This window comes from Sitophilus oryzae, unplaced genomic scaffold, assembly GCF_002938485.1.
Source record: "Sitophilus oryzae breed Bouriz unplaced genomic scaffold, Soryzae_2.0 scaffold_1067_pilon_pilon, whole genome shotgun sequence".
NCBI classification, from domain to species: Eukaryota; Metazoa; Arthropoda; class Insecta; order Coleoptera; family Curculionidae; genus Sitophilus; species Sitophilus oryzae.
Window position 1 is genome coordinate 2,029,162 of NW_022145690.1, and position 15,388 is coordinate 2,044,549.

Below are 15,388 nucleotides of genomic sequence, written 5' to 3' on the forward strand. Positions count from 1 at the left end.
TTTTAAGTTAAACTGAAAATTGCACCAAATCCACCATAACACACCAAAAAAACTCTAGATGGACATTTTTCTAATCATATTATCAATAACCAACAAATATTTCAAACATAGTTTCAGTTGTTTTAGCGTTTAGTCCCTCCCCCGATTAACTATTAAAAAAACTCGCCTACAGAGTGAAATAAAATGTAACTTTAGTGTATTGTATTTCATTTGCATAATTTTAAGAAGGAATTAGAATAATTTTAACTTCAGTAGCTAAGAGAGTAATTTTTAGAATAGCAGATATTTTTTGGCAAGTATATTTTTCTGTTTCATTAAGCTTCATTCAGAACCTCGCAATTAGTGGAATAAATTAGTGGTTTCAATTAGCGTAGAAGTTTGTTCCTTTAATTTCAATGTAAGCATTCAGAATGTCAAAATTAGTGGTAATATTTTTCAATTAGTAGAAAAAGTTATCAAACTTTTAACTTTTCCACTAATTATATCAAAATTTGCGAGAAATGTCATTTTAGCCTGTGATCATCTTCCGTCAAGAGAAATTGTGGTTAGAAATGAAAAGTTGATTGTTTTATAAGCTAAATATTAGGCTTTCTCTATGGATACAACCGACTAACGCAAGTTGTTGCTAGGATATTCTATTAATTTTAATTGTGTTTTTTAGACATTGTGAATGATCGTAAACTAAAAAGTATAAAGTGTAATTGAAACCACTAATTTATTCCACTAAGGGTGGCTGCAACGATCTCCCGTAATCCTGCTCTTAAAACAAAACAATTGGTTTTTATATATAAAAACCAGCTGTTTTGTTTTAACAGCAGGATTACGGGAGCTCATTGCTGCCACCCTAAGTGCGAGGTTCTGAGTGAATCTTTAGGCTACAGGCTAAAGTAGAGAGGGAAGGCTGAACACATTTACAATCAAATGTTGATACCTCTGTTTGAATCAATTTGAGGTCCAAAACTCCTGGTTTATTCTGAAGCCCAGTCTATCTATTCTGAAGCCCAGTCTATCTATTCTGAACAATAAGACAACACCGTGCTGGCCACAATTCAATTGAACGAGCTCAATTCGAACAAACTCATTTTTAACGATTCGTTCAATCTTTGCCTACCTCTACCTGGAATTAATGTTTCACTATTCAATGCCCTTTAATATATAGCGATATAAAATTTATAGAATATCATTTAATGAACTATGAAACTGTATGCTGTATGAAACAGAATTAAGGCCGGGAGACACATATCATGCACGTTTCCGATCCGGCTCCGGTCCGATTTTGCCCCAGAAGCGGATCGCTGTGAGATCGGAAATGGTGAGTACACACATGTCATACATGCTTCCGACTCCTTCACGATTTCGGGCTTCGGCTGGAAACAATCGCCAGTCTTGATTCAACAAGCATCGCATATTGTGTGCGCGAAATGTTTAATAATTTTAGCAACAGTGATTTAGCCATGGTGACACTTTGTTTGGAAGAAGAAGATGAGGAAAATGAGAAAGCTTTTATAGAGAACAGCAAAAAACGCAGATTTCATGTCTTTGTAGTCGGAGTTTCGGTACTGCTCTTTGGTCTGGTCATACAGCACTGGATATTTCCTCACTTCTTCAATTAGTTCCTCCGGTTTTATTGTTGACATTTTTTATTATTTTAGTAAAAAACAAAAATAACACAGCAAAAACAAAAATAAACAAAATAGTTCAAAACGACACTCGTCCCACAGCCGGCATCGACGAATAGAGTGAGAATCGGAACACGAACGGATGCAGGAACGGAGTCGAGTAGGAGCGGGGATGAATCACGTATCGGAAAGGTGTAAACTACGCTGGTTAAAATAACGTACGATTTCACTCTCATACAGTCGTCCGACTGTATGATCGGAGCCGGATCGGAAACGTGCATGATAGGTGTGTCCCGGCCTTTATAGGAGGTTCAGGCAATTTTTAATACGTAGGTAATAACTGACATATACGGACTGTACTCTGTATATCAACAAAAGTTATTGATATAAAGCAGCGATTCCCAGGGTGGATTCAGAGTAGTCCAGGTGGACCCTAGGGCCCCACAGCATGACGCAAATTTCCATCTCTAGATCTAATGTTATATAATTTTTTGACGAGTTTTGGGAATATGGAAAAAATGTAGCGGCATGAGATCCACCAAAACCAGTAAAATTTAGCAAGTGGTCTACAAGAAAAAAAGATTTGAAACCTGTGGTATAAAGTTAAATTTAAACGGGATATGCTTTATATAAGAAGTACATTATATAAGGACATTTTTCACATACACATATAATGAATTGCATACCTAACTTGAAATCAATAAATTTCATTAGTATAATAATAATTGTGTATATTATTATTAAATATCAATAAAACTATTACAGATATAAAGAAAAGGCTCTTGTGAGATGCTTTATAAATCCAAAGAAAATTAATTATTAATTTTTATATCAATAACTATGACATTCTACAGCCTATGTCATTTTTAGTATTTATTATTATGTGATATATCGTGTATTAAAACTTTATGAAAAATGCTATTATTAATTTGTTTTGTTTTCAGTGTTCTAGTTCAAAAAATGAAAAAGATAAAGGCTGATAAAAGTGAAAGAATATAAAACGTTAATTCTCTTGAAAATTCAAGTCTTCCAGGCATATCAAAGGAACAAGAGTACAGATATAAAATTTTATAATTTAATGGGAATTATTTTCAACTCTCGTAATCTTCGTCTGTGACATAAAGACACATGTGGCTGTAGGACTTTCGTGCGTACGTTCATGCGTACACATATATAAACATATACATAAGTACGTATGTGCGTGGAGAGCTTATTTATAACAACGGAAACTGAACGGGTCGTGCTCAGACTGGGAGATGGTCTGACCCGTAAAATCCAACAATGGTATCCGTGTGCACTTGCCCCAGCACCGAGCGGCCACAAAGGCCTCTTGTATTTTAATTAAAGCCCGCTCTCGACTATTATTTATTTATTTAAAAGGACGGGCCGCCGGAGACCGTCTCTTATTTACCGTTGCGTTCGTGGCGAATCGCGGAATTAAAGGTTACGTAACGTTTGCGCAGAATTATTGCTATTACGATATTTAACAGAATTACTTGGCGAAACGGGCTTAAATTGAAAAATATTTTTACTTTAGTTCTTTCTCTGGTATGACATTACTGTTGTTTGTTCGGATAAGTGAAATGGATATGTACAATCAAAATTCTGTATATAGAAAAATATTATGTTCCCTTCTAAAATTTATATTCAGATTTGGTTTTCAATATATTTTTTTCGATTTCACATTTCACAATATTTTGATTATACAAAATTACAATACTATCCGCTGTTTTCAAAAACGGTTTACGCTAAGTTGAAGTTGAAATTTGGTGTCAGATCAAATCGCGTTAATAGGTAGAATTATTTGGGTATATCAAATTCAAATTGCTATTCTTCTTGTATACATTCATAACAAATGCACTAGATGATATATGCCATGAGTTGTCACAAAGGTTGTTACTTATATTTTGCGTATTATAGAGGTAGAAAAAAACAGTGGATAACTATTAACTATTAACACTCTTGTTTTGTGAAGTATTCTTCACGAAGAGTTCCAGCTCGATTATTGGTATCTTCAAAATTGCTTTTCTGAACTTGCATTGTCTTGGTACATAGGATAATTCGTCGTTGCAAATTTTCTCTAATGGGAAAAAATGTATTTGCTTTCCTTACCTATAGAGTATTTTTTTCTCTTTCTAATAGTATAAAAAACTTATTAACGTAAAAAATGGAGTTAGGGTTATCACGTTTCACTGACGATTTGATATATGTTGACATGTGCCTAGTATTTTTCTATATGTAAAATATAAAAGACAACTGTCGCATTATAATTTTGGTTAAGTTAACATATTTTTAAGAAAACACAAGACAGACATAACTAGGTCCAGTGGACAAAGATCCTAGAACCATTAAACAGGTCGCAAAATGCTAGCGCTTTTTACTAATTGGGTTCACAAAAAAACATGCAAAATTAAGCATGCCAAATAACCAAAAAATCTAATATACGATGTGCAAATTCTAATGGTGGCAAATAAAAACAAACAAATATTATACAAGTAGAACTTTTTAGTTTTAAGATCAAAAGTGGTTTGTATGATAACAGATAAACAATCCTTATAGTGAATTAAATTAAAAGGATTATAAAACTTTTTGATCATGCAATAGTTTTATTTTTTATTTTTGAACCAATATACATCTTTTAAGCTGGGCACACACGTTGGGGTATATTTGTGCAAACTAGACTTGTGCAGGTATAATGTAACGTGTGCGGGGATATTTTTGTGCAAGTCTCAAGTTTCAATTTTTGATTCCGGGACCCAAGTCGTACTAAGCCGCTAAATGAAGCTTTTAACAGCTAAACTGAAAAATACGAGTTTGCGCAAGTCTACACTCGCACAAATAAACTGGAACGTTGTGTAGCTGGCTTAAAAGATGATTTAAAATTTAAAAACCCTTAAAACTGACTACTACTAATTTTTTTTATAAAATAAGTACACTGGTTCACACAAAAATCAATACAAATTAGTAAACCAAACTCTTTAGAACATTCTCTCTTAAACGATTTAATAAACCTATCTGCCAAAAATTACTATAATTTTAAAACCAGTCACATCAATTTTGACCTTGAGTATGAGTATTTGAACTTTCAGTCTGGAGGATTTCCCTGACATTAGGTCTGATCGTTATAAAAAAATGTTTTGCGGCAAAATTTTCCCCGTTCCCTTACGTCGAAACACGAAATAAAACGAGCTAAATTAAAAACCAATTTCGAAGTGGAAACCGCGGCAGCGGCAACGACTGCAGTAGCAGCGCCGCGCTCTAGGCAAAAAGACGAATCCGAAAAACGAACGATTTAAAACAGTATGCATGCCGAAAGAAATAAACACCTCTTCCGCGGTTTTTCATCCAATTCATAAGCCCGATCGACCGTGTTTAGAGAGCCCGGCAATTTATCAAGAGTTTTCATAGCTTTTTGTCGTACTCAATAAGCGGGAGATCGATAAACCTCTTCTACAATTACAACCAATATTCTTAATTCTCTTTTTTGTCAATTCAAAAAGTGGAGCCTTTGTCGTAGTCTCCGTGACTCCACTTTTTAAAAGAAAAACCGTCCATATGATCTGTTTTTTTTTCGATTTCGGCACTTGGGTCCCATTGGACTCCTTGTGCATTCCCCCAGTCTAGAGGCTCATCGTCTAAGCCACCAGCCAACGTAATTTAAAAAGAATGTGGCATATTAATCTCGAGTGTGTCCTGAAAACTGACCATAGTAGTAGTAGGGCAGGCTTCACCAGAATGAACTCTCTGATTTACGACAAAGCCTGGTACTCGCATCACACATATTGAACCGTCTCCTTACCATCTCTACAGAATAGCGTGTTACTTAGCTTCATTTTACGAAAGCTTCCATTAGGTTAGCCTCGAGGTTAGCACAATGTTCGATTAGCATTCTAATTGCATTTCGAAGACTGGTTATGACCAATACCCAAAATAGATAGAAATGTCTTTGTTGCTTTTATATTGGGGTACTGCAAAATATATTTAGCCCATTTAACTGTCACTTTCGTTCCAGTTAATCATGAACTTATATCAAATCAAATACATCACCTTAGTCTTTAATTCTAACTCTCCTCGCTGCAATAGGCAATAATCTAGAGGAGGACACTATACCCTGTCGTTGATACTATTAAGATTTTGCTTTTTAATATATTTAGGCTTATTACTTAGGGCTCAAACGCACTGACGACCAGGTCGCAGCGACAAGCATTTGATTCAGTGTTATTAGGAAACGCAGCTGCGACCAGTAATAACATTGAATCAAATGCTGGTCGCTGCGACCTGGTCGTCAGTTCATTTGAGCCCTTAATCAGCTTAAACTCTCGACCACACAAAAGGCGAGTAAAGCGTTTTAGGCTATGCACACACAGAAAGCAAGTAAGGCGATTTAGCGCGTAAAGTTAATATAACGCGCTTAGCGCTTTACCTAAAGCGCTAAACGCTTCACGCTTTTATAAAATCTCGTATAAATTCGTGTTATTTTGTTTTTAGTCGCAAAAGAGGCTTTTAACGCTTTACCCACTAAAACTAACGCTAATTTTCTATTAAGATTACAAATCAGCATCCCTACATTTGGTTTCATTTATTTTTAAATGGTCTTTAATATATTTGATATTACGAAAAAATGTAAATTATTATAAAATTATTACTATAGAGAATAAAACTGAATCAAAAATATTAATTACATTACTACAAAATGACCTCATATAGGATAGTTTAATAATAATTTAGAACACCCGACGGGCCGAAGAGGTTCGTAAACTCTCAAATTAAGTTTGAGGAAGCATTTACTGATCATTAATTCAATATCGCAGATAGAAACGTCAACGTTTCCTGCTGGTATATTTTCGTATACTTTTGGGCCATTTCCTGTATATAAGACGCGTTTTACATGAGCTATATTTATTAAGAATTAGATTTTTTCATAAAAATGTGTTGGTAAGATTTGCAAAAATATATGTCATATGCAGTGTTTTAAAAACGTTAATATCTACCAAAAAATGGGTTTCTCCTTTCTTCAATTTATATCGTAAATGGCAATAGTAATGATAAACCAATAGCACAAAAAATGCAGTGCGATCGAACAGTCTTATGATCAAATTGGCTTTAAACAAGAACATATAAAGAGAATTTCCTTATGGAAAATTACACATTGCATTTTTTGTCAACTGTCATAAAGCCTACTTAATTTAATCTATGTAGTAAAATATACATAATTTAAAAAGTATACATACTTTAAAACATATTTTATTTTTAAATTACTGCCTTAACAATAGAAAAAGCAATAGATCATTAATATGAAAAATAAACCGAGATTTTGGCACCCGCTTCGTCTTGCCATGCCATCCCGCCATTATCTTTCAACATTTCTGAATACATTCCGCGGATGACAAAATCCCTGGACCCCTTTCTCTTTGAAGACGGCTCCTTTTAAAATTGGGGCGGCACACTACAAAAACCTTTTTTGTGCACTAATTTTAAAGCCCCAGTGTTTTGAACTCCTCACAACTCGACCGATGCTGCCGTTACTTCCAACTGTACAAGCGGTTAAATTTAGAAGCTTCACATCCTGTTGTGTTTTTCTTGGTTGTTCACCCTCAGAGCAATAAAAGTATCATATATGATCGAAAGAAATCGACGTCTAGTTGGCTTGGAAATGGACTATCTTTGACATGTTCCGTATTTTAGATATAAAAGGCAACAATCTTCATTTCCACAAGCCACCCCTACCGCCGAATTTTCTGGATCATAACATTTTATTGTGTCTTTTAATAGACTTCTTAAACTACTTTATTTATAGCATTTTTGGTAATAAGTACGTATTAAAAGGGCTAAAAGACCATAGTTTGTGTTTAAAACAATATACCTAATTGTTTTTTAATGAATATTCTAAATGATAAATAAAATAAGTAACGGTTATTAAAAATGGAATGCAATACAGATTCCTAATACAATACAGTGTGCTGCCTTTAAAGAGGATTTTACTATATGAACAAGAAAAGATTTTTTGTCAAACAAGTTAAAAAATTATATTTTTTAAGATACTCAACTGAAATCTGGGTATTTTGATTCGTTTCAGAGATGTCAAATAAATTAGTGCTATGATAAAATTTTGCAGTTATCTATTTCTAATTTTATTCTAACCCCTATAATACCGAGTAGTTTCTTTATAAACTTTCTAATTAACGTTTCACCGACGCAATTTTAATGTCGGAAATAATTATGAAATTTAATCAATAAGCCAGTAAATTCCAAATATGTAATTTTTAAACATACTACGAAAGATGATCGAAGTGTTAATTCAGGCAATTTACGAAGCAGTTATCTAACCATATCATTAAATTAAAAGGTCTGGCATCAATAATCATGCGCTTATTTGATGGAAATAACCAAATACCAAAATTACTAGCTGTTCATTTTTAGACAGACTGCAATTTTTTTGGCCATATCAATTTATTGGTCCTCTTGCACTGCCCTGTTTTTATTTATATTCAGTTTATCTCATTTACTTTGACAAAAGTAAGTAAAATGTATATACACATGACTGTTATTAATTATTATTAATTTGCATACCAAATACTTTAAAATGGATTGAAAAGTAAAATTTACAACATTTTTTGGTGACTTTCGAAATAAAATGTTTTCATAGTCTTTGGAATGTTTAATGAATATTCAATACACCAAATACAATTTTAATATTGCCTTGTGGTAATAAGTCAATTTTGGTTTTAATATATTAAAATAATAAAGAATAATATCAGAGAAGAATCAAATCACAGGAGAATAAAATCCATATCTAGATAATATGCCTCCTATTCTCCTACATTTAGGCAAATAAGAAAACTAAAGCAAACTAGAGATACTTTATAAAAAGAATTTATTAAGGGCAAGTATTTTAACTGATTGTATATTTCGGCCTCAGAAACACGCCTATGAGGTATTTTTTGCGAAAAAAAAATTGAAAATTTGGATTTTTTAAAAAAAAATTGGATTTTTTTTGAGTTTTAAGTTAAAAACATAATTTCTTGATAATATGGCAACATAGGTAGTAGCTTAAATTTACATGAAAGAAAATCCAGAAAAGATCCAATGGTTCTCAAAATTTTAGCAAAAAATCTTTTTTTTGAAAAGTTTCAAAGTAAAATAACGCGGTTATTTTGGACTTAATTAAAAAACCAAACCACCCCTAAAAATAGTTGCACTTATTTCTGTAACACCCGGTATAATGATTTTACATATAAAACGACTGATCACAGTCATAGGCATCGCCGACGAGGTTTTGTATGTATTCACTTTGATCATATTGTATTTTAAATTGTGTTTCTGCCACTCTGCGGTCTTCCACGAATAGTTTGACATTGAACTCCAGGTTTAAAGTACCCATAAAAGTGAAATTAACTGCATGACAGTTATTAATACCAAGCATGTGTTATAGTTTTAAAAGTATCAAAAAATATGTATAAATGAATAATATAGAATCCAATGTCGAAAATTATCGAAATAATACCATATATCCTATATCACCTTTCTTCTTAATATCTGACTGCAGCATCCTCATATTTAATGTGGTAATTTTTCTTCGAGATAGTTTTACGAGGATATGAGAAATTTTACGAGGCGACTCAGACACTGATGAAAGGTTCGCTGAAGGTAATACCAGGTATTATTTGTGGTGACTTTACGATGCTAGGACGATGCTATATAAAAAGTTTAATTTTCAGAAGTTTGCTTCGAATGGGTTGAAGGTAAAATGTGCCAGTATCTTTTGATTTTATTACTTTCCTTAAAGTTTTTCATAAAAAACACATATAAATTTAAAAGATATACATATACTACCAAATTACCAGCAATCGACAAAATCCAATTCTAATACTGGTCAATGTGAGTTATCGTCATTAACTAATATTATTAATAATTCGTATAAATGATCAACAAATGATTATGTATTTTTATGTCTACTTTTGCTCTCCTATAATTGCTATTCGTCCTCGAAACGTCTGCTAGACAGTGACAGTTAATCAAGGTTTATTTCGTATCAATTAAGTTCTCTGAAAATAGTTAACTGGAAAGATAACCATCTAGATATACATAAAACGAAAATAAAATAATTCATCGAGCATATGATTTTTAAGGTTAAATGGCTTATGCATTCCGTACTATGCCCATTTTTGCACAAATTCTATTTAATAATTCTTCTTCTTTTTCGGTCGCCGTCACTCTTCGGAGGTTGCTGATCCAACTGGTTATCACCAGCATCTAAAAATTTCAATAGATACTCTTCCGAACCAACGACGCAGAGCCTTAAGCCAGGAGTTTGGCCTTCTTCCCACTGATCTCCTGCCCTCAATTTTACTTCCAATGACCAGTCTGATCACCTCGTATCGTTCACCTCTCATGAATTACTGTAGCTCCCTTTCCTTAACCGATACGAGCTCTTAATCTCTGCCTATCTACATGGCCACCTCCTAATTCAATATTCTATCCATCCAGGATACCTGCAGAATATGGCGATACAAGTACATATCAAAAGCGTTAATGCTGCTTTCCAATGTCTGACTGAGTCTCCAACTCTCAGAGCAGTAGAGAAACACTGGAAAGATGTAGCAAAGCAGCATACGTATGCGCAGTTGGAGGCTTTGATCTCGGCTAGAGAAGAGAGTTTTCATGGAAGCGAAACTACGTCTGGCCTGTTCGATTTTTGCCAATAATTCAGTTTTGGGATCGCAAGCATCGTTAGCCAAGGCTCCTAGATATTTTACGGACTACAGTTGTCGTTATCACCTTATTGTTAATTCTGAGGACTGCCCTTTCCTCAATCAACAATCGAATGATAACAGTGAAAGTACAAAGCGACCGATCATTTGTGTTTCATGCCCTTCCCTGTGTATTGGAAAATACAACAATTTTGGTTGTTTGTGTAACATTAATGGAAATCCTTACTGCGTGCTATATTCAACGATGCAGTCCATCATGTTTTGAAGGTGTAGAATGTTGCCAGCTATAGTATGACCGTATTTAATAATAATTGTCATGAATTAAATCCTGGTTAGTCATCCCCGTTGAAAATAATTCTATAAACAGTTCTACAAAAAAAAACTTTACTAGGTATGTCTGAAGTTCTTGATAGTGATAGTGATGACATTAACATGTATATTGTTTTTGTACCATAAAAAATCGAATTCATTTTCCTTTAGTTGACTGAATTTTCACTTGGGTCCTCGTAATAGAGAAAAAAAACAATCGAATGATAACAGTGAAAGTACAACGGGACCGATCATTTGTGTTTCACGGCCTACTTTCTTATGCAGATGCATTTCGAGATATCAGTGTCAATATCGTTATTGAAAAAATGTCCCGTCGAGAATGATTCGATTTCGATAGTGTTAGCCAATTGTTATGCGATTTATGAAACGTTTGAAGTTAAAAATATTCATCTGTATCGAAATAATAAATTGCTGTCCTACTTTTTAAACAGAGATTGGCCAAAAATAATTGTTTACAAAAACAGTTTCTCAAAGCAGATGAAACTAAAAAATTAAAAACATTTCTTAAATCTTAAATAAATGCAAATATTTTCAGGGCTGATAGATCTCGATAAAAGAAACATATTTTCTCGTTACCGTTTTCAAATAAATCCAAAATAATCGAGTTATTTTACTATGAAAATTTCCAATAAAAATTATTTTTTACTAAATTAACCACCGGATCTTTTCTGTTTTCTTTCTTGTAAATTTAATTTACTACCTATGTCGCCATATTACCAAGAAATTATGTTTTTTAACTTAAAACTAAAAAAATTCAAATTTTTTTTCATAAAATTACAAATTTTCAATTTTTTTTTCGCGAAAAACAAAAAACTTCATAATCGTGTTTCTGGGGACAAAATATACTACCCCTAAAAATATTAGCACTTATTTAAGACTCACTCTGTATGTAGTAATCTACTTTAAAGAACCAAATGACATTCAGGTTTAAACTGGTAGACTTGCGTTTTAATCATCTGTGCAGATGATGCCAACATGTAAAATGGTTAGCAAAACGCGCGTTCAGTGTCCAGTGTTAATGGTAAAGTGTTTAGATTCTTATGGTGAACTAGTGTTTCATTTTGCTATTGTAACACCACAGGTTCTAAGTTCTAGCATCAACTGTATGGTAGACTTGTGAACAAAAATGTGACATTTTGCGTATGGATTCATAATATTTCAATTGTTAATTGTCGTCAAATTAATAACGTTCAAATTTCAAAGATTCCGTTACATAGGATACATACATACAGGTGAAGTTAATAAAAACGTGCTAAAATTGACCTTGATCTATAAAAAAAGTTGTTGCAAAGAATCGATTGAAAGTGAAAACAAATCCTAATTGACGTCTTTCCTAATTACTATTTTATGTACTTCGAAGACCGTTGGCCCAAGAGAGACAGAAAAACAAGTGAAAACGTCTATACGTTCTTTTTTATCCCGATAGACTTGATTCGCGAGCTCGAAACAAAGAACAGCGACACAAAAGAAACTCATCGCAGCACGCTTGCGAATGTTGGCATTTATAGCGTTGTTTGTACGCTTTTTGTACAATTGGCAAATTTATTGTACATACGAGTCCGTATATTTCATGGCTTTAACGCATTAAAGCTTATTTATATTTTGCTAGATCGTAATCTAGGCTTGTGAAATAATACTGGCAAACATAGTGTTAATGTATTGGTACTGTTATTTCGTTTCCTAATACTAACTCACATGTGTGTATAAAATATATTTATTTGTGTAAGCCTTAGACCGTGGTCATTCAGTATAAAAATTACCTTCGGCAGAAGCTTAAATAAAGTCTGATTCATTCATGAGTTTTCCGATCTAATGAGTGAGAGTTCAGATGTCACTCATGCACTAATGCTACCCAACATAGTTTAATGTTAGTGTTTATATTATGGATAAGCTATACTTAACATTTCCAATACACATATCCGCACAATTTGTCTATAGCAATGTCGATTAAAAAATAATCAATGATAAAGAAGTGCGTCTCATAAACTGACACATTATGTATATGAAAAACAATGCATAAATTTCAAGAAACGCCAATATACAGGGTGAGTCTTAAATCAATTTAGCAAATATTTTCAGGAGTGATTTCTCGAGTGGCATCTCAATAAAAGAAACTTATTTTTCCTTTACCGTTTTTTAAAGATGTCCAAAATAATCGAGTCATTCGAGTTTGAAAATTAAAAAAATATATTTATTTAAAAAAAAATGCGAGCCACTGGATTTTTTTGCCTTTGCATCCCTTTTAGTGCCGTAACCATAGAGTAATGCCGTAACTATAGAGTGAAGCCGTAACCATAGTAATATCAGAGATTAGAGATAAAGGCTGTTCTAAAGTCTTCTAAAAGTACAGGAAAATTAAAAAAAAATCTATATTTTTCTGCAAAAAAAGACGTGTTTCTGGGGTCGAAATATGCCACCAATAAAATATTTGCACTTATTTAAGATTCACCCTGCAATCAATTTATGAATGCCAAGAATAATAATAATAATAGCTCCCGTGTATAGCGTTTAACGCCTTGGGAGTAGCAAGGTAGAGCTTGCCATACTAGAGCCGTTCGGTATACAAGGAAGGTAATGTGGCTAGCACTACGCTTCAACCGCCTATTATTACCTCAGGATTGTGAATCCCAAGTACTCATTTAAGGCTGAGTCCACCTAGGTACCCAAACTATTTTTATTTTAATAAAAATAGTCGGCTGATGAAATGCCGGGTGTGGGATTCGAACCCACTACCTTCAGATTGGTAGACGAGAGCCTGTACCTCTACGCCACCGGGCACCTTAAACTTACTTTTATAAATAAACTTTTATGAATGCTAAGAATAAAATATATTAAATCCAAATGAAATAATAGTATAGTTAAAATGTTTTTAATGCCAATTAATTTATTAAAATATTCGTTGTCATTGCCTGAATTCTAAAAGATTAACAGTCTAATTTGGCAAATTAATTCTAAGATATATTTTTATCAACACTCTTATTCAAATTGTATTTAATAAAATTATCTTAATTGACTTAGGTATTTTGTTGCAAACTGTACAACCCGTTAATGAAAATAGTACAATTTGAAAATATCTAGCGACACTCTTTAACAGTTGTTCGCTTTCCGTAAACTTGAACTGAATCACATCGAGTTCTTATCTGTCATAACCTAGATAGCAAGTAGGTGTATTGCGAGCAATTATGCCGAATTCGATTTATTGCCTTACGTTGCTTTTATCGTTTTGTTGAAAGCTGCATGCCAAGCAATGAATATATCTACCTTTAATGTTTATTTTGAATAAAATAGTACATTATACTTTGAAGAATTTAATCTTGTTATGCATCGATTTTTTTTGTTAAATGCATATTAAAATTGAAATATTTTTCAGGAAACTTTTAATTAATTTGATTACGGATATCAATTAATGTGTATGGATAAATCTTATTGCATTTAACCAGATAGTACAGAATAAATTCTGTAAACTTTGATACAACTTATTACAAGAGAATATCACTGAGTTATAAACTATTCTCTTGTTCTTATAGTTTTCTCTAATATTTTTTTTTATTATCAGTAAGTGATGATAACGAGATAAGCCTAAGTAAGGAGGTACAGTTGATTTAGAACTATGGATTAAAACTTACGGGTACAAATATTTTAGTTTTAACGGATATTTATTGCGTTTTAACAAATATACATATTTTGAAAGTTAAATAGTTTTTTCTTATTGATATTTGTTTAAAGATACTAAAATAGTTTTTAAAGAATATTTCTACAATATTTATATTTATGTCCATGGGACTTCAAATAATTATTTGTAATACTTTACCAAAATCTATATATCTTTCGTAAAACCAAAAGAGAACCAAAGGAATTAAAATGTCGAAAGTTATGTTGCAATATACCATACAATCAAAAATAAAACGGCGTAAAGTTGGCTTGGAAATGGTGATCGAGACATTCACTTTATGTATAGTTTTACATACAGTTTTTAAATGACAGCGATCTTGATCCAAAGCCAACTCTGATTCCGTTTTATTTTTTCGATCGGATGATATTTACTACAATTTAATAAGAATTAAAGACACTTTTTAATAAGTAGTTATATATTATAGTTGTCTATTTCTTGTTTAGTTGCTATCTTTTCAAGTGGTATTTGAAATTACCATGGAAAAAAATTAGAAAACTTGGTTAAATATATTTCAATACATACATATACAGTTCCCAGTACATACTAATAAATATACATAATATGTTTCAATTAAAATAATGTAATGCATACCGTGTACCGTGTATACATACACGGTGGCCCATCGAAAACGTTCCGCAAGGCATAACGGCCAGGGTATTCTTTTTTTCAAAAAATCCAAACACGTCAATTTTGTTTGTGAGAGGGACAACATTTGCTCCAAAAATGATTGCAAAATCCTCAACCCTCTAAGCGGGGGTGTCATCTCCCAACCTTTTTTCAAATGGGAAGGGGGGTTTAGTGGTGCCGCAATGAAAAGAGCTTTCTATTCTCTATATTTCCCCGCCTCGTTTTTGAAGATCGGTCGAGTCATTGAGAAAATATGAAGGATTGAAATTTGAAAAGTTTATTTAAACATTTTTCAGAGTAAATGATAAGGATAAATTCCTTCGACCAATTTGCTGTTTTTTCGTATTATTTCTAGATGTTTACGGATTTTTTCACTTGCCACAAGGTTGAACGATCAGGTGCGATAGTTGCTAGATAGCTGTTCTGTG

The 15,388-nt window shown here is 32.8% G+C and overlaps 1 protein-coding gene across 1 annotated transcript in view; it reads right to left on the bottom strand.

Moving 5' to 3' along the window:
* LOC115879224 (serine/threonine-protein kinase NLK-like) overlaps positions 1-15,388 on the bottom strand; it is a 238,124-nt gene that overhangs the window by 53,033 nt on the left and 169,703 nt on the right. The gene's annotated exons all lie outside the window — the stretch shown is intronic.